At 33.8% G+C, this 21301-nt stretch overlaps 1 protein-coding gene and 1 pseudogene across 5 annotated transcripts in view; both read right to left on the bottom strand.

Moving 5' to 3' along the window:
- FAM214A (family with sequence similarity 214 member A) overlaps nt 1–21301 on the bottom strand; it is an 82438-nt gene that overhangs the window by 32758 nt on the left and 28379 nt on the right. The window lies entirely within an intron of this gene.
- Nucleotides 17893–18011, bottom strand: LOC112469919 (annotated as a pseudogene).

Genomic DNA, 21301 nt, shown 5'->3' with positions numbered 1-21301 from the left:
AAAAAAAAAAAAAAGGCTAAGTCTTGGCTTCTGTATAGAATTCAGGAATTAAAGAACTCAAAGGAACTTCAAGACCTGTATTTTTTATTAATTTATGGATGAAGAAATTGGACTTCAGGGAGGTAAAGTGAATGTTCAGACATACACAGCAACATAATGGTAAAGTGAGGCTTTAATCCAAGATCTCCTGTGTATGCAAAATGTTAGAAATTTGAGGACTTATTTCCAAATCTCATCCAGTCTGTTTACCTAAATTCTACTGCCCCACTAGTCCAATTCCAATTCTGACTCAGGGAAGAATCAAAGATAGAGAATCAGCCTTAGGTATTTGTTGGTTTAGTATCAAAATCATTCTTGCAGCTCATTCTGTATCAGTTATCCAGCCTCTGAGCATTAATTCTGGTCCTTACTGTAAAAAATTTTGGTGTCTAATTCCCAAATTCTGTGAATTCTAACTGAACTTTCCAGTTAACATGGCTGCTAGTCTGCATTCTTACTAAAATTCTCATTGTCTTTCTGCCCATGCAATCACTATGGACCCTATTTTTTTGCCTCTGAGACATAAGATGCTTACCTACCTCAAGTGTGTTTTTCAATATCTATTATATCTGGTATGGATTCCTATATGGCATGGGCACCCAAACTAAACCTTGCACTTTGAAAGTTGCAAAAGAAAAGCTGTGAATGAGTTGGAAAACACCAAAGAGGGAAGGGAAGCAGGAGTTAAAAGGTGTTAAAAGGAGTTAACAAATACACCTTACAAACCGCACATTTTCCAATGGAGAAGTTGAAAATCTTCCAACTTCTTCCTAGTTCTCAATTTTGGTTAAATTTCGAGTCAGGTGGGAAGCAGGTGCAAAGAGAAATCCTTTCATAAGCTTCGGTGTTCCCATTGCAATTATCACACAACTGTAACAGCTATTTGTCTCTAATTGGACTATAAACTCTAGGCATGCAGGAGCCTGATCTAACATATTCACCATTTTATTATCAGTGCCTATGACAGTGCTTGGCATATAGAAGGTGCTCAATGACTACATAAGCAAAATGAATGAGTGCTTACATGTAGCGCTATATATATAGCTAATTAAAATACACTTTACATCAACTTGAGATCCATGCTAAAGTATGACCAATTCTGAAGAATTCACGTATTATAGGACAGGTAAGCTCAGATTATTGGCTGTACAATAAATGGCAGGTTAAAGGCGGTGAGGACATCAGGCAATGCACAAGAAGCCCTTCTTTGGGAGGCAGACACACAATGCAATATATATACGACATACTGTTGAAGCGTACAGTTGAAACTTATTTGATTTTATTAGTCGATGTTGCCCCAATAATTTTTAATTAAAAAAAAGCTCTTTTAACTTCTATTTTACTATGTTTTTCTAAAAACATAATTTAACTTATTCACATTAAGATTTTAATAGAGTTGTTAACCCATCCACATACACACTACTAAAGTGATTATTTTATGTATGTTCTTGGGCCTCAGTCATCAGCGTCTCAAGAGTTTACTTTGTTAATTCCAACTTGATAGCCAGTCCTGTCATCTAATAGTGTCTTCTCTATAATGCTGAGAGCAAGTAATTTTGAGGTGCAGGTCTCACAAATTTCATCATACCGAATCAAAGGAAAAGCCTTGGCTAATTCCCTAATCAATAATTCTCTATCATTAATAATTAGCATAACTACCATAACCAATGGAAATGAATGAAAGAAAGGTAGGCTTAATGATTTGACACGTGGGAATAAGGAATTTCGATTATTTTCAATGCTTTGAAATGTTTCTTAATTTTTTCTAATGCTGCTGCTGATGTTTGTAGACATTCTATCAGGCCCAGAACTAGTGTTTCGTGAATTCAATATATACACAAAAACTTAAGATGATTGTGAGTAAAATCAATATAAGATATTCACTAATTTTTGGATATCTTGATTCATAGTATCTTATAAAGCACTTCGAATTTCTTGAAACAAAAGATCTAAATAATGTGGAAAGTCAAATATTTCTATTCTAAGACTAAAAAAGAACCTCAGGGAATCCTGGAAGCACTGACGGTGCTGCTTTGATATGAGCTATGACAGGCCTCGTGTACTCGGAACTCAGGCCACACTGAGCTCCTATGTTCTCTAAGTTACTAACAGCCAAGCAACAACATAAGTACTTAACTCTCTTCCCATCTTTGCAAACACTGCATAATATAAAACAGCAATTACCTACCAATTTGAATTTGTTTGCCACCATTATTTACTGTAGCATAAAAAAATACAATGTTATACAGTCTTTAAAACACCAAATTGTAGATAATAGCAAAACTTTAAAGGCATATATTTTGTCATTTAAACACGTTGGTGATTATGTTATAGATTAAAAGCTTACGTGACAAAGAAATATCGCATTTATGATTAGTATTTACATATTTTCTTTAAAAATAATTGAACTAAAATGCTACAAAGGCATAACACAAAAGAAATACCTCTTTTATAGTAGTAAAACGATTGGTGAGTTCATAAAAAAATTTCAATCTAATTAACATTATTGGATTTTTCACCCAATTGTTAATATGGTATTTTCTAAGTCATATAAGAGTAGGAAGAGTTCATCAGAGGCTAAAGAAGGTAAAGCTTGTGCTTCACACAATTCTAAAAGGCAACTAGCGCTCTTCCCAGAGTACTGTAACTGGCTGCCATAAAAGATATCTCCTTTTCCTCTTCTATCTGAATTCTCAATAACACAAAACCCTTAATATATACATGCCATACCCATGGCTCCGTACCAACTCAATCACAGTCATTTGTGTGGAGGTAAGGGTATTTTTTTAAGGAACAACTAGTAAAGATTAAAAGGATAAGTGACTAAGAATTGGAATTAAAGAGAAAAAAGGGGAGAAAAGGACAGAGAGAAATATATAAAGAGGAAAAAACAATTTTTAGGGGAAAATATGAATGAAAGAAGAAAGAAAACAATAAGAGTAGAGCTAGAAAAGTTGAATAGATGACAGGGGGAAAAAACTCTTAAGGAAAGCCCTTTGTTTTCTAATTGTTCCTCAGACTCTTTTCCTAAACTCCCATCTTTCAAACATCTCAAAGTAGGCCTCCCTGTCTTCTCACACATTTTCCACTGGCACCCCTATAAAAGGAGCCCCAAACTTCTAAAAGGACTGTGTTCCAAAACTCTGTCCAAACTGGTAATTGAGCATTCAGAACAGCTGTTTTTATTAAGGTTCCTGTGGACTAAGGCAGCAAAGTGCTACACCAAAGGCACCACAGAGACTGAAGAAAAAATAAACAAACACCAAACCAAAACAAGGAGAAAAAATTTGCAATCTAAATAACCAACAAAAAATGAGTATCCAAAATATTTCACCTAAGAATCCTGAGAGGCTAATGAACATAAGATGCTAATGAACATAAGATGCTGAACTTCCCTAATCATCACAAAATACAAATTAGAGCCACAATGACATACCATTTCCCAATTACCAGATTTTTGGGGGGAGGGGTGAGTGGGGGAGAATTAGTCTGACCAAATAAGTGTTGATAAATGCGTAGGTCAAAAGAAGTACTCATAAACTGCTAGTAAAAGTAAAAGTATATACTGATACAACCACTTTGAAAAATAATCTGGCATTATCTAGCAAAGAACTGCATGCTCTATAACTCAATAATTACTCCCTTAGGTAAATAATCCAGAGAAAATTTTGTTCATGTGCATTAGGAGACCAATATAAGAATATTCAAAGAAGCACTGCCTACAACAACAAAAATCCTGGAAACAATAACAAATGTCTATCTTATAGAATGGATAACTTGTGGTATATTCCGATAATGGGATAAAATAGTGGATATAAACATAAGATTAAGTGATAGCTGCATACAGTTTATAGAAGACTATAACTAGGATAATTCTATTTATATAAAAGTTTAAAACACAAGCAAAATTAAACAACATACTTGATGGTTATATACATATGTCAAAAAAGCATTAAAAAGTACAAGGGAATAATTAACCCACAATTCAAAACAGTAGATAGTTCGAGTGTGACTGGTGGGGCTGTCACTGAGGTGAGAGGCACACAAGGGTCAGCAAACACGGGACTGATAATGTTCTTAGCAGCTGCATGAGAGATTATTTTATTATTACTCTCTAAACTGTCTTTAATGCACATATACTTTGTACAATGTGCTCCATAATTTAAAAAAATAGCTTACTACATTGTCTCACATACATGACAAAAATAAATTTTAAAATTTCAGTACGACATGGAAAACTGACATCTGGGAATTCTGCACTAATGTAAGACATTACTATCTAGTGAAAAATAAGCATTGTGCTGGGATCCACGAGGTCTACAAATTCCCATTATTAACCTCTTTTGTTCTAAGTTTGACCCTTGTCAGACTACACTACTTCTAAAAAAAACAAAAAACAAAACAAACCCTGCCAGCTTTAAGATTCAGGAATTTATGGAAATAATGTGAAGAATCCCAGTATCAAATAGTTAAAAAGACAACGCTCAATTTATAGCATTGTTTAATTTTCTATAGGATACAAAGCTGATAAGTCCAAATAATAAGGCAGAAACCTACGCCTAATTTGCCATATATATTATTTTTAGAATGAATTTTACCTTTTTTTTATGTAAGAATCAGGTTCTCAAGCATGATTTATTTTGAACTGAACACCAAATTTGAAAGCTACAATTAATGAAGTTAGAAGATTTCCTTGTCAGTTGGACAAATAACTAAAATGTTTTAAAACACATTACTGACCCAAGTAATTACATGACTCAAAATGTTTTCTTTTGAAATTAAATAGGCAGTCCTCTGCTTTCACATTAGCATGGTATTTGCTTTGGGGATAAGTAAATGTCACTGAATATACAATACACCTAGTCTACAATAAGGCTGCACAATTGCCACTTGCTTCCCTAAGGTACTGTTTGCATCTTGTGATGCAGTCTGCTAGAAGTCATATAGATTGTTTACTGTTTGTGGTGGAACTTAAACTACTTCTATTAGCCAACTTGTTTCTCCATACAAACTATATTATTTAGTTATTGTTAGGGTTACTACCTATCCGCCCCCTGTAAACTCTATAAGGGCAGGCAGGGATTTTGGTCAGTTCTGTTGACTGACATAGCATCAAAACTCAGGCACTATGCCTGGCACATAATAGCACTCAAAAATATTTGTAGACAAATTTATTTCTACACTGTGAAGAAGCTAATTATAGAATCAGTACTACACCCAGCCAAGAACTGATACTATTTCCTGAATAACTTTCTCTTCATTATAAGAAGTTAGCTGTAAATCCATTGATTAAAAATATTTTAAAGTAGGAAAAAAAAAATAATTGTCTGAATTTTAGTTCATGATAGCATTCAAAAGGTGCAGTCCCTCAATTTAATAAGCATAAAATATTGACTGTAACTTAAACAAGTAGTTCTCTTAATTATTTCTCTGGTATCTAAGAGATGATTTATTATTTGATAACCATATGGCTTATACAGAAGTAAATTCAAACACCGAGTGACTCTAGGCAAGTTGAAATAATAATTTCTACCTCTGAGAAATGTCTGAGAAAAAGAGACTCTGCCCTTTGATTTTTGGCATATCTTGCTGTGGCAGGAATTATCAGATTAGATTTCAGTTATTATTTAACTTTAAATAGTAAACTCAGTGTAGTCAACAAGTATTTCAAAACCTCCGTATAGTCAGAAGACATTCTTAGTAAAGTTTCCATACAAAGGACCAGAGTATAATTTAAGAAATTTTGATTTCATGGGGTATTTCCTTCATGATGTATCTGATTCAAGGAATGCCATGAAAAACAAAATCTTCTCATCTTCAGAAATGAAATGATATTATATACAACATAACTGATGGACAAAGAAAAGTAAAAAGTAAAATTCATGTATAGATTTGGAAATAAAATTGACTTTTAATAACTTTCATAATTGCAATAAGTAAAACATCTACTGCAAAATTCAGTTTTACTATTTTCACAAAGACAGCAGTAAGACCTAGTAAGTTCAATCTTGGGCAAGTTCAGGCATGTTACTGAATTTCTTCATTTATAAAACGGTAATAATAAATGTTAGGAAAGAAAAGAACTTCTTCCCTTTACTCAGGTTGGGCTTCTGTACACAGAAAGAGCAGGACTTTACCACAAGCCTTATCTCCCCACCAGGGCATATATTTAAGGAATTTTTATGAACTCTTCCACTAGGCTGGTGGGGTAGCTAACCTGACCGGTTTGATTTTGGTAGTCAGTCAGCTATTTCCAGTCACCACTGAGTAACAAGGACCTGATTTACCCACACACCTTAAACCACACAAAATAAGCCAACAACTGGTTTCAGACATTGGACAACAGTACAGGATAGTGATTCCTGAGAGAGAAATAAACAGGTGAGCACGACAATTGCCCAACCTTAGCGCCTGGAGTAAGTTTCCAGGCTGAAGTGCAGGGAAGGGGAAGCCAGGCAGAACCCAGCAGTCTCCTTGAAATGAATATAAAAGAATTATGGGAATGGGAGGTCAAGGTGGCTGGAGTCACAGGGCAGAGTACCAGTAACACAAAGAAAGAGAGCTCTGAAGAAATAGAGAAATAGTGAAAGATAAAAACTTGTCAACCTAAAATTCTTAAGAAAACAAAACAAAACAAAAAAGCAGAATGCTGTTTTAGACACAGAAAAGCTGAAAAAACATCAAGACCAATAGATTTGCACTACCAAGAATGTTAAAGGAAGTCCTTCTCTCAGAAGGAAAATGATACATTTAGAAGTCTGGAACTACACAAAGAGCACTGGAAATCATAAATATGTGGGCAAATATGAAATATTTATTCTTGGTTTTTAAATCACTTTCATATAGAATTGACTATTTAAGGAAAAAATAAGAGCAATGTATTGTGTGATTTATAACTGTAGAAGTAAAATGCATGATAACAATAGTATAAAGGCCAAGAGAGGGTAAAATAGAAGTATGTCATTACAAGGTTCTTACACTAGACACAAAGTAGTATAATATGCCTGAAAATAAACTGTGACAAGTTAAAGATAATTATCATATACCTTAAAATAACCAGTAAAAAGCAAATGAAAACAAAACCAAAAAAAATCTCACAAACCTAATTATAATTAATAAGCTAACAGAGAAGATACAATGGAATTTTTAAAAAATTAATCCAAAAGAAAGAAAAAGAATGAAACAGGAACAAAGACCAGGGACAAATAGAAAGCAAATAATTAGTTGGTACATTTAATCCCAACCATGTCAACAATAATCTTTAATGTGAATGTTCTAGTGAAAAAAGCAGAGATTATCAGATTGAATTAAAAAGCAAGACAAAGCTATATACTACCTAAAAGGTACACACTTTAAATATAAGGACATGAATTGGCTGAAAGTTAAATATTGGAAAGATATACCATGCTAACCTGAATCGAAGAAAGCTGGAGTGGCTATATTAATATCATATGAAATAGACTCCACAACAAATAATATTGCAAGTGATAATGAGGCCAACCCATCAAGAGAACATAACAGCCCTAAACATTAATACGCCTAATAAAATGGCTTCAAAATGTATAACGTAACAACTTATAGGATTGTAAGGAGAAACAGACAAATCCACAATTATATTTGGAGATTTCAGCACTCCCCTTTTCAATAATCAATAGGACAAGTAACAATATCAGTAAGAATATAAAAACTTGGAAAGTACCATCAACTTGGCCTAATTAGTATTTGTAGAACACACTCCACTCAATAAAAATAGAATACACCTTTACTAGGTACACACAAACTGTTAACCAAGACAGACCACATTCTGAGCCATAAAACAAGTCTCAATAAATTTAAAAGAATTTAAATCATCTGAACTATATAGATGTCTAACCAATGTACTATATACTTGAAACTAATTAAAATAAATTAAAAAAAAAAAAAGAATTTAAATCATCTGAAGTATGGTTCTCCAACCACAATGGAATGAAATTATAAGTCAGCAAGAGAAAGATAACTGGAAAATCTCTAAATATTTGGAAATTAAATGACTGGTGTGATTGTAACAGTCATTGAATCACCCCCTTTACTCTGAAGTGAGGTTATCAAGTGCTATGGACTGAATTGTGTCCCCCTGAAATTCATATATTGAAACCCTAACCTCTAATGTGACTATTGTTTGGAGATAGGGCTTTTAGAAGGAAATTAAGATTAAATAAAGTCATTAGGATGGGGTCCTAATCCAATAGAATTGGTGGCTTTATAGGAAGAGGAAGAGAGAGATCTCTTTCTGCAGGCACAGGCACAGAAGAAGGGCCATGTGAGCACATAGGGAGAAGGCATCAGTCTGCAGGCCAGGAACAGAAACCTTACCAGAAACCAAATCAGCTGGCATCCTGATCTTGGACTTCCCAGGCTACATAACTGTGAGAAAATGAATTTCTGTTGATTAAGTCACCCAATCTATGGTATTCTGTTATGGCAGCCCAAGATGACCAGTACACCAAAGCTAAAAGCCAGGAATTCCACTCTGTATTTCCTGCCCCTTCCTGAAACTCAGAGGAAGTAGTCTTACACTTAGCTTCAGATTTCTGAATAAGGCATGCTGGAACCCGTGCCTAGATGTTCTTAATTAATGAAAGTGGGAGTGAAAATACCAGACATAAATGGGTTTCCAGAAGCCTTGCACGTGGGGGATTATGAGGTGCATGCCCTGTTTAATAAAGTGATACTTTATTTCCTATTCTACTATCAATCATGTGTGTACATAATTCCAGTTGGAACTCAGAGGGAGAAATGGTGACTAGTACTATGAATCTCTAGCAATTGTAATAACTATTCAACCACCTTGCATAATTGTTGTGATGATCAGAAAGGAGGTATATCAAACACTGAATCATTACATTAGTCTTACTCAAAAGGAAAAAGAAAACTTTTTGTTCTACAGCATGGCTACTTAATAAAGTCAAGGTGGGGGCAAGGGGAGAAGATTGAGAGAAAAGAGTGAGAAATAAAGGGAAAATAAAAAGAAAATAGTAACAAATACATGTAGAATTCACTAAGTCCAACATTATATCTTATTATCCCCTACTACCCATGCACCCATGTTCCTCCAACCCCAAATTTGCTATTCCTCTTGAATTCCCTACATACATGTTCAAGGTGGCTAGAGTCGCACGGCAGACTATCCAAGCTCAATTGCCCAAGTCAAAAACTTGGCAATTGAGTCCTATAAAATGTACTTCCTAACTAGATCTAGCCACTTTTTTCCACACTGTAATAATCCCTGCCAATACTATTAAAGCCATCATTTCTTGCACAGATAATTAAAATAGCTCTGTGATTGGTCTCCCTGCATCTTGTCTCTTACCCTTCTTATCCATTCTCACCTTCCTTGTTGGAATTCTATTTAAAATATGATTTTGCTGGCTTAATTTTCCATAATAGTTCCCATTATTTACAATTTCAAACCCAAACTCTTACTTTTTAAGAACCAGTTTAAAAATCACTTAATAGGCAGAAGTGAAACCTTCACTCCCTCAGGCAGATATTTCTTATTTATATATTATTGTATATTATATATTATATATAGTATATATATATAACATTAATAACCAGTGAGTTCCTTGAAGATAGAAGCTAGCTCATTCATTTCTGTATCTAATATATTAGGATTTTCTATATAAACAATCATGTCACTATAAATAGCTTTACTTCTTTCTTTCCAGTCTTTGTACTTATTTTTTTTTCCTTAGCTTATTGCAATGGCTAGGTATACAGTGTGGTATAAAAGTAGCTAGACTGGATGCCTTCTTTCTGACCTGAGAAAGAAAGTAGTTAATATTTCACCATGAAGTATGATATCGGGTGTAGATTTCTCATAGATGTCCTTTATCAGGTTGAGAAAGTTTATAAGGTCATTTTGATTGGACAAATATGTAAAATAAATCCCTCAAGGAAATGCCGTCTTTTACTTAATTTAGAATGTGCCAAACAAATCTTTTAAAAAACAAAAAAAAAATCTCTAGACAAGAACTGATGAAGAACATACTGTTTTTCAATGCACATCATTTATTTTTAGTTAAAAATATCCATACATTAAAAAATATTTACCTCCTATGAAACACTAGGGGGGAAAAAAAAAAAACTTATTCACCAAGAGTGAACCCTAATGTAAACTATAAACTTTTGGTGGAAATGATGTGTCAATATAGGTTCATCGATTGTAACAAATGTACCACTGTAATGTAGGATATAAATATTGGGGGAGGCTGTGCATCTGTGAGGACAGGGCATATATGAGAACTCTGACTTCTTATTCAGTTTTGGTAGGAACATAAAACTGCTCTAAAAAATTAAGTTTATTAATTAAAAAAATTGCCTTCTATATAATGTAGGAAAATATTTTTATTTTTTACTTTTTGCAGATTTAAAAAATAAAAACAATAATGTAAATAATCTATTTACTTATCCTAAAGTTGTACTTTAAAAGTTTCCCCAAGGAAGCATCAATAATAAAGGAAAAAAAATTATAGAAGAAAACAACTTCTCAAGCAAAAAAAAGTATCAAAGCTCAGATGAGTCTACTGTCTCAGGACCGAAAATCTGGCCTTTTGTGAAAACTTAAATTAATAGAGTGAGTTAATGTTTTATATTAAGCATTTTAATGCCTGATAAGTATGAATATACTTAGATGTCTTCAGGGCCTGAAAGAAATAGGATAGTTACTGGAAGAAGGAAGAAATATTCCTTCTGTAACATTGCTATTGGACTTGTATTACAAGTAAAAAATTGTTAAGTTACTGTGGGAAGCACAGTTTTTACAATACTGACATTCTCAAAGTCTGTTGATAATAATCTTATGTCTCATACAACCTCTGGTGCTTTGTTTCTTAGACAAAATTTCCTTGGACTAGACTATTGAATACTTATATTAAATTCCATATTTTGAGAATATGCCAGAATAAGAGTCCCTCATGAGTAGTATGGTATATTATATAATGATAGCTTTCAGCATTCTGTAAATACAGCAGTCTAGAAAATATCAATTTAATGTCAGATTTCTGTTTATAAAGGGACTTATCTGTCGAAAATAGCTGAAAAAAGAGTTGATTTCTCTCATTTACACTGAATAAAAGACTGCTGGACACAGGTCTCTGGTCTGTAGTTGTGGATCTATCCTACAGGTTTGTTTTTTTTTTCTTTAATTAAAAATTATTGGGGTGACATTGTTCAACGAAATCCAATACGTTTCAAGTGTACAATTCAACAGTATGTCGTGTATATAATGCATTGTGTGTTTACCACCCATAGTTAGATTTCCTTTGATTACCACATATTTAACCCTTTTTACCCCTATCTTACTCCCCCCTCCTGCTCTCTGGTTCATCCTGCAATTTTAACACTAATAGTTATAATGTTATAGTAACATCTAGCTGACACTTCTTAAGATCTTGCTATGTGCCAGAAACTATGATGAATATTTTATCTCATTTAATATATACAACAATAATAATAATACATCACACCGTTTTACCTATGATTCTAAATGGAATGGTCATCCCATGTACAATTACTATTGTTAATTCATCAAAAATAAGATGTCATCATTTTTAAGACATATGACTACTTTATCTTTCACTAAGAAAGAAACAAAATCTTCCAATTAAACTACAATGTACCGTCAAGTATAAGAAATAATTTGATTTCAAAGATTTAAAATGTAGGAAATGTACATGTTAACATCAACCAAATATGGTAACCCTAAAATGATCAGTTTTATCAGATACTGATTTAAATGCAATATGTTTGAAGAGACCCGAAAACAAAGTGAGCTAACTAACTGAATGCTTTTTAGCCTCTTTTGAAAAGAAATCTTAGAGAATGAAATCATTTATCCAACAAACTTCTTAATTGAAGGAAAAAAGAGATACCTATAGCTGCAGGTGTTTATATGAGCTACACTTATACTTTATGCTTATATATTTCTAATCGAAGTAAAAACACTTTCATCAAAGTGTTTAATGATGATTGGTTTAAGTAAATCTATATTGTAATAATAGGGTGAAATAAGACTGTGTATTTATAGTTTCGTGGCTAAGATCCTGGTTAACAATTTGAATCCTGGTTCTGCTGCTAATAACTATGTAGCCCAAGGAAACCTTTTCGGTTTCTCTAAACTTAACTTTCCTGAAAAATAAAGGCAATACCTATCTCATAGCATCACTGACTTCATGAGGTAACAGTATATTGTGTTGAACAGTGTCTGGCACACAGTAAGCACTATTATATGAAAACTTTCCAATAGTTCTGGAGAGCTTTAAACCAAAGAACAACAATAACAAAACACAAATAAAACTCAGGGACCTATTCAAGACTGGGTATTCTATTCTTTTAAAAGCTTCCTAGGTAATTCTAGTTTGAAACCAGGATTGAGAACCACAGCTCTAGTAGAAGCTTAAGGCCAAGCAATGGGAAAAAATGAGGATATTAAGCAAGGGGTGCCATACACAGATAGTGGTGATATTGGCAAAGCAAGAGTCCCACTTTAACATATGTTTAGTGGTGTTTTCAGGTATAGCTGTGAATTTGCATATATCCATCCATTCATAATACACAGCTGAGGTAGAAGTGGTTCTCAAACTGGGATCTGTGGATGTACTGAGGATCTGGTCACTCTCTCGCCTCTCTCTAAATTTAACCTGTGATTTATTGCACTGAAAATCTCAAAAATAAGCACCAATCTATTCTGGACCATCTGGGTAGCCAACGATAATCGAGAATTGCCTTATAATTTCAGTCATGTTCATATTTACAGTTATGACTTACATTTATAATTTTGCTAGTATTTAAAAAGCATGATTTTAATAGCTCTGGACTAATTTGTAATAACAAAAACACAGATGATGCTTTTGTGTTGTGTATAAAATGTCACTGTGGCCTGGGGTACCGAAAAGTTGACAGGGTTAAACAACAAGCAAATATCAAGTCATTGTATCAGAGGCATGCTCAATTCAAAAAGACTTGACCCGTAATACCAAGTACTGTATTCACATTTTGACCAATGACTTCGTAACACATCATGAAGTTTACTCTTTCTACAGTTTTATTTGCCTTCAGCTTTTTAAAACTGTATTGGTTTTATAGTTGTATGAGAGATATAAGAATAAGGAAATTGTACTAAGTTCATCATAATAAAAAAAAACTTGTTTCAGCTGGTTTCGAAAATTTTTTTCCTTTCAACAGCTGTGGAAAGTCTTGAAGAGAGACCAAACAGATTCAAATCTCATCTCCATTTTATTATGGGGAGGCTTTCAACTTTTTATAAAATCTTTAAGCTAGTGCACGCTCCCCCGCTTCTCTCACGTATTATCTTGAAGTTAGCATTTCTAAATACATGACAGAGTTCCTAAAACCAAGCCAGGCTCCATTACTAAATTGATTTTTCTTCACCTGTATCTTAAAGTCCATCTCAATGTCAAATTTATGCAGATTTTTATATTTCAGGTCCAGCATTTTTAGAATCAATCCTTTTAAATCTCATTAAAGCCAACATGGCATGTTTGTTTCTATTACATTTTTCTGAGTAATAAATACTTTCATGTAGTTTACCTCAATTATTTTTACAAATTCTCTCTGGTTAAAGATCAAAGAAGTACCAGAAAAAGTCTAGACAGGTTATATAACCTTCCCCAAAATATACAGAAAATCTCTAGCTGAACAAGCCTATGTTATACATGCCTAACGTCTGAATTTAGATATTTAGAATTTTGTATATAGGTTTGCTATGTTTATATAACCAAAAAAAAAGCCCTGATATAAGTGATTTATATAATCCCTCTAATAAACAATTTGAATGATGAAAACTTTAAAAGATCAAGTTATGGATAATATATAGAATATAATTCCATTTAGTTTTAAAAAGTTTTAAGATATTCAATATTATGCATATTTATATGAGGGTAGGAGAAAGAGTGGAGATACATGCACAAAACTGTAGAACCTGTTTATCCCTGGGAAAGTAAACACAGGAGGAGGTCAGGAGGCAGTAAGGAGGAATCGGCAGTTTCCCCTATTTATACATTGTTTTTGTTTAAATTATGTTTCGAACACTATGTACTACTTCTGTAATTTTTAAATCAAATTCTTCCAAACTAGAGGGCACATGCAAGGTACATGTGTCTTTAACAGCTTTTAAAATCATGGGTAGGAAACACAAAAACACTAGAGGAGGATTACCAACTTTTTACTTTACTAGATAGTTCTTAAAAGACTACTGAAATAAAATGGAGAGCTCCCAAAACAATTAATTATATGTAAAACTTTAAGGCCTCTATCTTATATAAGCTTTTTAAGACAGAACAGAATATTTAACAGTTTGAGTATACATAGTAACTGAGGGAAAAATATTGAGTATCTACCATACACCAAATGGTTCTCAAATTATAATTTTTTAAGTATTGTGATAGACAGAATAATAGCCTCCCAAAGATGTTCGTGTCTCAATCTCTGGTATCTGTAAAATATGTAACATTACATTCAAAAGGAACATTGCAGATGTGACTAAATTAAGGATCTTGAAATTGGTTTTTTTTCCTGGATTATCCTGGTGGGCCTTATGAACATAATCACAAATCCTTATAAAAGAGAGGCAAGAAGTCAGAGAGGAGAGAAGATGCATACTGCTAGCTCTGAAGATAAAGGAAGGGGCCATGAGCCAAGAAATAAGGAGACCTCTAGAAGCTAAAAAAAGTCAAGGAGACAGACTTTTCCCTGGAGCCTCCAGAAGAAAGACAGCCCTTTAGACTCATTGTAAACTCTGACCTTCAGAACTGTGACACCATAAATTTGTGTTGTTTTAAGCCAAAAGTTGTGATGATTTCTTACAGCAGCAGTAGGATCTTAATACAAGTATCATCTCAGAAGCTTGTAGAAAAGGTGTATTCCCAGGTCCGACTCCCAGAGACACTGTCTGACTCAGGTGGTCTGCATGTTTAACAAGAAAGCTCTAAGCCTCTGATGTGGGTGATCTCTGGTGCTCGCTCCAGCAGCACATATACAAAAATTGGAATGATGTGGGTGATCTCTGTATCACACTTTAAAAAATAGCACTTTACCATAAATCAAAATAAATACTTTACTAATAAAGAGTCACATCTAAAATAAAATTTTAATAGGGAAAACTAGCAGAATATTCAATATGTATTTATTTGACCAATGGAAAAATGAGAAGTTTCCCAGCTTGGAATAATAGAAAAATACTCAGAAAGGAAAATATTAACAGATTAAAATGTATAAAATCTAAATATTCCTAAAAGATAAAAAATAGAAGGGAAAATATTTCTATACTATATGGTTGACAAAGTATTTCTAATTCTATTATTCTATATGTTAGTTAAACTATTGCTATTTCAAAAACTAAATGCAAAGGGAAATAATTTACTCAAATAAAGTGAAATAAAAAAGTAAACACATAGAAAAGACTGTTTCATCTTTCTAGAGAGGATGTTTACTCAAAGGCATAAAAATTAAAACCTTATTGAAAATCCATGTTATAGCTACAATAAAAGGAAAGTTAAAAAAAATTTTTAATTGCCTATGGAAAATGGTTTGAGTGATATTATATCAACATTGTAAAATATACTACAGCCATTAAAATACTTGAATAATATTTAGAAAAATTCATGATAAAGTTTATTAGGTTAAATTATAACATAATTTTATGTTTGTTATTTTAAAATAATGCATAAAGATAATCTGTATCGATGACAGTATAAAAAATTAAAATAAGCTCGTTAAAGTTTGCTTGCTTGCTAAAATTTGTTAAAATAAACTTTCTAAAGCTCCTTGCTAAGGTGCTTACTACTAAAATTTTAATATTTCACTTCTTAAAAGCAAAATTAGAAAATAAAGTACTATCTACTATCTTTTAAAAAAGAAAAGGCATTTAATTAAAAAATTGGAAGGCATGATCACAGAAAAAGAACAGTCCCTCTTGAGAAAGGCTGTCTATCATCTTTGCTATTGACAAATGAAAAGCTGATGTTAGACTAGCACAGGTCTGAGGATCAGCCACTGGAACTATCACCATAAGGTAGGTACTAAGCTGAAAGCTAGTTGACTTTAGCCTCTCTGTGAATAGGAACCAAGAGTCCAACTACAGGTCTATGGGGTTCTTCCCCTCTCCCTCCTCACTGCTCCTACCTCAAGCAGCCTGAGAAGCTAATCTGTCATTTAAAAGAACAATGATAGGCAGAATAGATACCATATTCCACAAAAGTGGAAAACTGCCAACTCTAAAAAAGGGGGCAATGGACCAGAAGTCTATGAGAGTGATAGCTTGCCAAAAAAGAAAATGAGATGATGTAATAGCACTGAGAAAGAATATCCACTAGTTCCTTTAGTGATTCAACCACTTGAAGAAGGCAGACAATGCCACTCCTTGTAACCATTTGCTTGTTCAAGTGGATTCATTCATTAACCTCTGCACAAATGTGGGGAGATCAATTATTCAGAATGGAAAATTACAATTTAATTGTAAATGGCTATTGAAATAATATCACCTTGCTATAGGTGGGTGAAAACAGAAACAACACTTTTTTCTCTCTAATTTATTTTCCTCAAAGGCAGTTTCATATTCCTCTATTTCCCCTTTAAAATGGTAACTCTGCCAAAGGCAGTATCTTTTGATAAAGATAATGATCGAGCAGTGGGATTTAATGCTAATATGTTTTTAATTAATGTTTTATTAGATGACTCTGTGGTCATTATCATTAACTTCAGTCAGCCGAGTACAGAAAATTTCCTAGAACCAGATTAAAATGGTTTTAGTTCAGCCAATTCACACAACTGTACTTAATTGATATAGTTATTATGATCAAGCAATTATTTATTGTTATATTATTCCAAAATCATCTGTTCAGAGAATAAATGTGCCAATCTGCTTTCATAATAAATTAGCCTCAAGACCTTGAGAAAGGTCAATTAAACTCTGTGACCCTCAGCAAACTCATTTGTAAAATGAAAGTATGTGAAATTAGATGGCTCCTTGCAATCTGAATAATATCTCGTGCCAATTTTTAGAGTCATAAAATATACGATCCCATTTATTGTTAACATCACTTTTTGCCACAAGCACAGACTGATCCTGGTATATCTAGCCACCACAACCTAAAATAATCATGGGGCGCTGACCAGAGTACAAAAGTTGTCCCAACCACAGCTATTTTTGCCTTTTGTGATTCAAAATCTTAGAATCATCTTTATGCCTCCTCCTTTTCTCTTGTCCCCAATAAGCAATCACTGGTGAAGTCTGACTGTTTCTATTAATAGCCGCCCATACCTGATCCCTCACCATTCCCAGTTTGCCCAGAACATTGGATACATAAAGGACAGTCATGAGAGAAGGAGTGAAAAAATGTAGATAGGGTCCTTTTTTCACCTCGCCTTGTATTACTCTCCTCTATGCATCTAATGCTCCAGCTAAACTGATCGACTCATTTTCTCCTAGAGCTACCTCAAGATATCCCACCCTCTGTATTCCACTGAATCACCAGAATTCCTCCTGTTTCCAGCACTCCCCTCCTGGCATGCCTCCTGGCCCCACCTCAGTTGTTTTAATTCTTCTCTTCAACTATGCCAATATTCTTAAAGCCACGCCATGGAAAACCTTTGTGGTAAGAAGATGACTTATCCTTTTGTGCATCAGGAGAACACTCCAACTTCTTTCTGGTCTTCAGATACCTTACTAATTCTTCAATGATTCTCCAAAATTATTTTTTATTTATTTATTTTTTTAGGCAAGGCAACCCTTGGTTGACCTCACAGATTGCAAGGAACTTGTCAGCTTACGATCTCTTATTTTTTTATTTTTTACGCCTACAGCACCTGTTCTTCCTAGGTGGTCTCCCATCCAAGTACTAACCAGGCCAGACCCTGCTTAGCTTCCGAGATCAGATGGGATCGGTCTTGTTCAGGGTAGCATGGCCATAGACTTGATTCCCCAAAATTATAGCTAGTAAATCAAAAATCACTTCAACTAACTTTTTAAAAACTGTATTTTAAAGGTTCAAATATCACCATTTATTGAAGACTTTTAAAACATTCTCTGAAATTTTAAAATTTTCTTAATAAAAGCCCTGAATATTTCTATTAAATTCATTCAAAATTAATTAATTTTTTTGTTGCTCTTGTGCATAGGAATTTTTTCACTACATTTACTAAAAGAATTTTTACTTTTATGGAGTTAAAATTTTAACTTTACCACTTGATTTAAAGTTTTACAGATTAAAAAATTATGAAATAATGACGATTTCTATTTCAGCTTAAACACATCATTTTTGAATAAGTTTTAGCCCATCTCATCTAGTCCATTACACTCTTCCACGGCTTTTTACTGTACTTAGAAAGCTCACTGCAACTTCTGTTTTTCCCTCCTAAAACTTAGCACAAATCAGTATTTGCATTTCTCCTCTTTCTAACCCATTAAGCTCCATGAAAACAAGTTGATCCTGTTTCCTAGCACAGGGCTTGGCATGAACAAGCACTTGACACTTGTTGAAATAATGAATGGTCAATATTCCATTATATGTTATTTTCTTCCTATTTCAGCTTAGTTATGCTTCAAGCAATAAAAGCTTGCCATTCTCCTTTCCAGATAATTATTATTGTATTCTTCTCTTGGATTTTAATTACTAACTGTTTTTCTATTTTTTCAAATTTAAAAAGTCAAAGTTGGAAATAAAATTCTACAAATGTATCGCCTAAAACAATGCACTAAACCTTTTCCTGACCTTTCTTTGCTTCCTAAAAAACAGGTCTTAGTTTAGTCAAGAAGGGTCTAGTTCCTGTCCTCCCTTTTGTACTGAAATTGTTTTGTGAGTTGTTTTTAGTGTCCTTTAATTTATCAGTATAATTCTCTTAAATGGGACAAGGAAATATTCGTTTTTAAAATAATGAAATTGCATTAGGTAATCACCAAATCTCTAGCCCAGGACAAAAACATTTAAGTTATCAAAATTGAGAGAGAGAGAACTTTCTGAGTTTAATTTCCAAACTAATTTTTGTAATTTCTAGGCCTCAACAGTCTTTTAAGGGATTATAGAGAAAATTCATCATAGCAGCCTACTGGCTGTTTATGTGATGACTTGAGGGCAACCCAAGCCCTAGAAAGAGAACTAAATTTTAAGAAATTTGAAGACTGGCTATAACATAAGAATGGGTGAAGAGAACTATCTACATGTGAAAAACTGTCAGTGAAATTAAGCTCTCTTGCAGAAGGCAATGGGACAACAAGCTGCTGTACTGCCTTCAAGTCGAAGACAGTATTATGGAGAGGAGACAGATAAGTCTAATCCATGGTGATGTGATAAATGATAATTGGATAAGATCAGGGTGCTATGGGAATGTTTAGGTGGGAACTCGGTCTTAGACATCAGGAAAAGCTCTCAGAGGACTTGATATTTAAAATGTAAGAGTTAGAACTAGTCAGAGTTATTGAGGAAATTTACCAGTATCCATTTGTTTTGCCTAATTCAGGCTGCCAGAATTATGCTTTCAGCCATGCCATCAGGGATGCATGGGCACAAATTTAGAGCTAAACAGATTTTTTCATTTCCTTACCTGTACTAACCCTATTTGATTTCATTTTTCTGTGCTCTACATAAACCATTAGACCTAATTCATCATTGTCTCAGGGCCTGAAAAATCCTCAAGTTGGAAATATTGTCCTTCTCATTGTCCTTTGTGGGAATATTCCTGATTACATGGTCTTATCACTCCACACACTCTGCAGAAAGAACCATGAGACAAAAAGCTGAGAAAACATTGTGACAAAAGGAAACAAAAAAATCCTGTCTCTCAAAACCACATATTCTAGATTTAGCTATATACTCAGAAGACAAGTCTGTGCTAAAAAAGCAACAATCCACTATTCTAGTGCTATTTTGTTTTGTTCCAGCTTTACTAATCCCAGATAACTGGCACATAACTTTCCAAAATTATCCTCAAGCTTAACCTAATTTAGTCTTACATTTTTACCTCGTGGGAATATGGTTACAACATAGGCTGGTCCCAAAAAATACACTCTGTCCTTTCGACCTCCTTCTCTCTACCACATGCATGGTCCCTAGTTCTAAGTACTCTCTCAACATTCATATTTTCCACTAAGTGTATTTGTATGTGTGAAACCTAAAACTTCTGCAAAAATAAAAAGTGGATGGAACAGAGAGTTGTTTTTAATTAAGAGTTGAGAAACTTCAGCACAGACAGCAAGATCAATTCTGCTCAGTTCTCTCAAAGGTGGAAGTAGGTGACATCCATAACAGTGGACCTATCGTCTCTAGTGTAGAGTGATTTCTGGAAGACATTCTAGGTGGTAGTCCAAGACCAAAGGAGTTATCTTCTAGGTCTCCTCAAATCTCGCTCCACAACTTAGAGATGGCATTTAGGACCTGGGTACCTGAACACTGCCTTCCAGGCCTGGTCCTTTTGTCCTAAGTTCTCTATCAGAAGCCCATCCAGAATACAGGGTTAACTCAGGAATATGGTGTACTCCCCAGAGCAAATCTATGTGCAAGAGTGGTAATATATGGAGTACCTGTTGGAACATTTTACTATCTCCCTAGATGCTACAAAACAGCTCCCCATGTTCACTACTTAACACTTTGCTTGATACATATCCTTGAGGTCCTTATCCAATCTGTTCTAAGCCTCATTTTAAAAAAATTACTGTGCTTTTATTCTCTGACTAAAATCAAGTTATGTTTAACAAGATTTCTTAACCTAAGAAAACTTATGAACCTCTGGAAACTTTTCACAAAATTATGTGCATGTATACACAGATGCATTTCTCTCCACTAGAAAGGGGACTGATAGTTCAGCAGATTCTCAAAAGAGATAGTACTCCAAACTGAGAAACACCAACATAGTGACATCTGTTCTTTTTCTGTGTAGATTTTTTGATTTATGCTAAGTATGCATTACCCAAAACAAATACACCAATGCAATGCAATCATGTAAAACCAAGATACTTATTTCTGAAAAGGTTCTCCTACCCCTTTTTTCAGTTGCAAAATAGTCTCTGGACCCAATGCAGAAGCCTCTTGGGCAGTACTACTGAATGCACTGACTGATAAAATGGAATACACTTAGAAGAGATTGTCTTTTCTCTAATTCTTAATAAGCTAAACTGTATCTTCAACAAATTGGGCAGCTAAATAATATGTTTATGTAGGAATCACAAAATCTTAGCATTTGATGAAAATGTGAAAGCCAGGATGGGAAC

Source organism: Pteropus alecto, unplaced genomic scaffold (genome assembly GCF_000325575.1).
Source record: "Pteropus alecto unplaced genomic scaffold, ASM32557v1 scaffold86, whole genome shotgun sequence".
NCBI lineage: Eukaryota > Metazoa > Chordata > Mammalia > Chiroptera > Pteropodidae > Pteropus > Pteropus alecto.
This window is presented reverse-complemented; position numbering and strand designations above follow the sequence as displayed.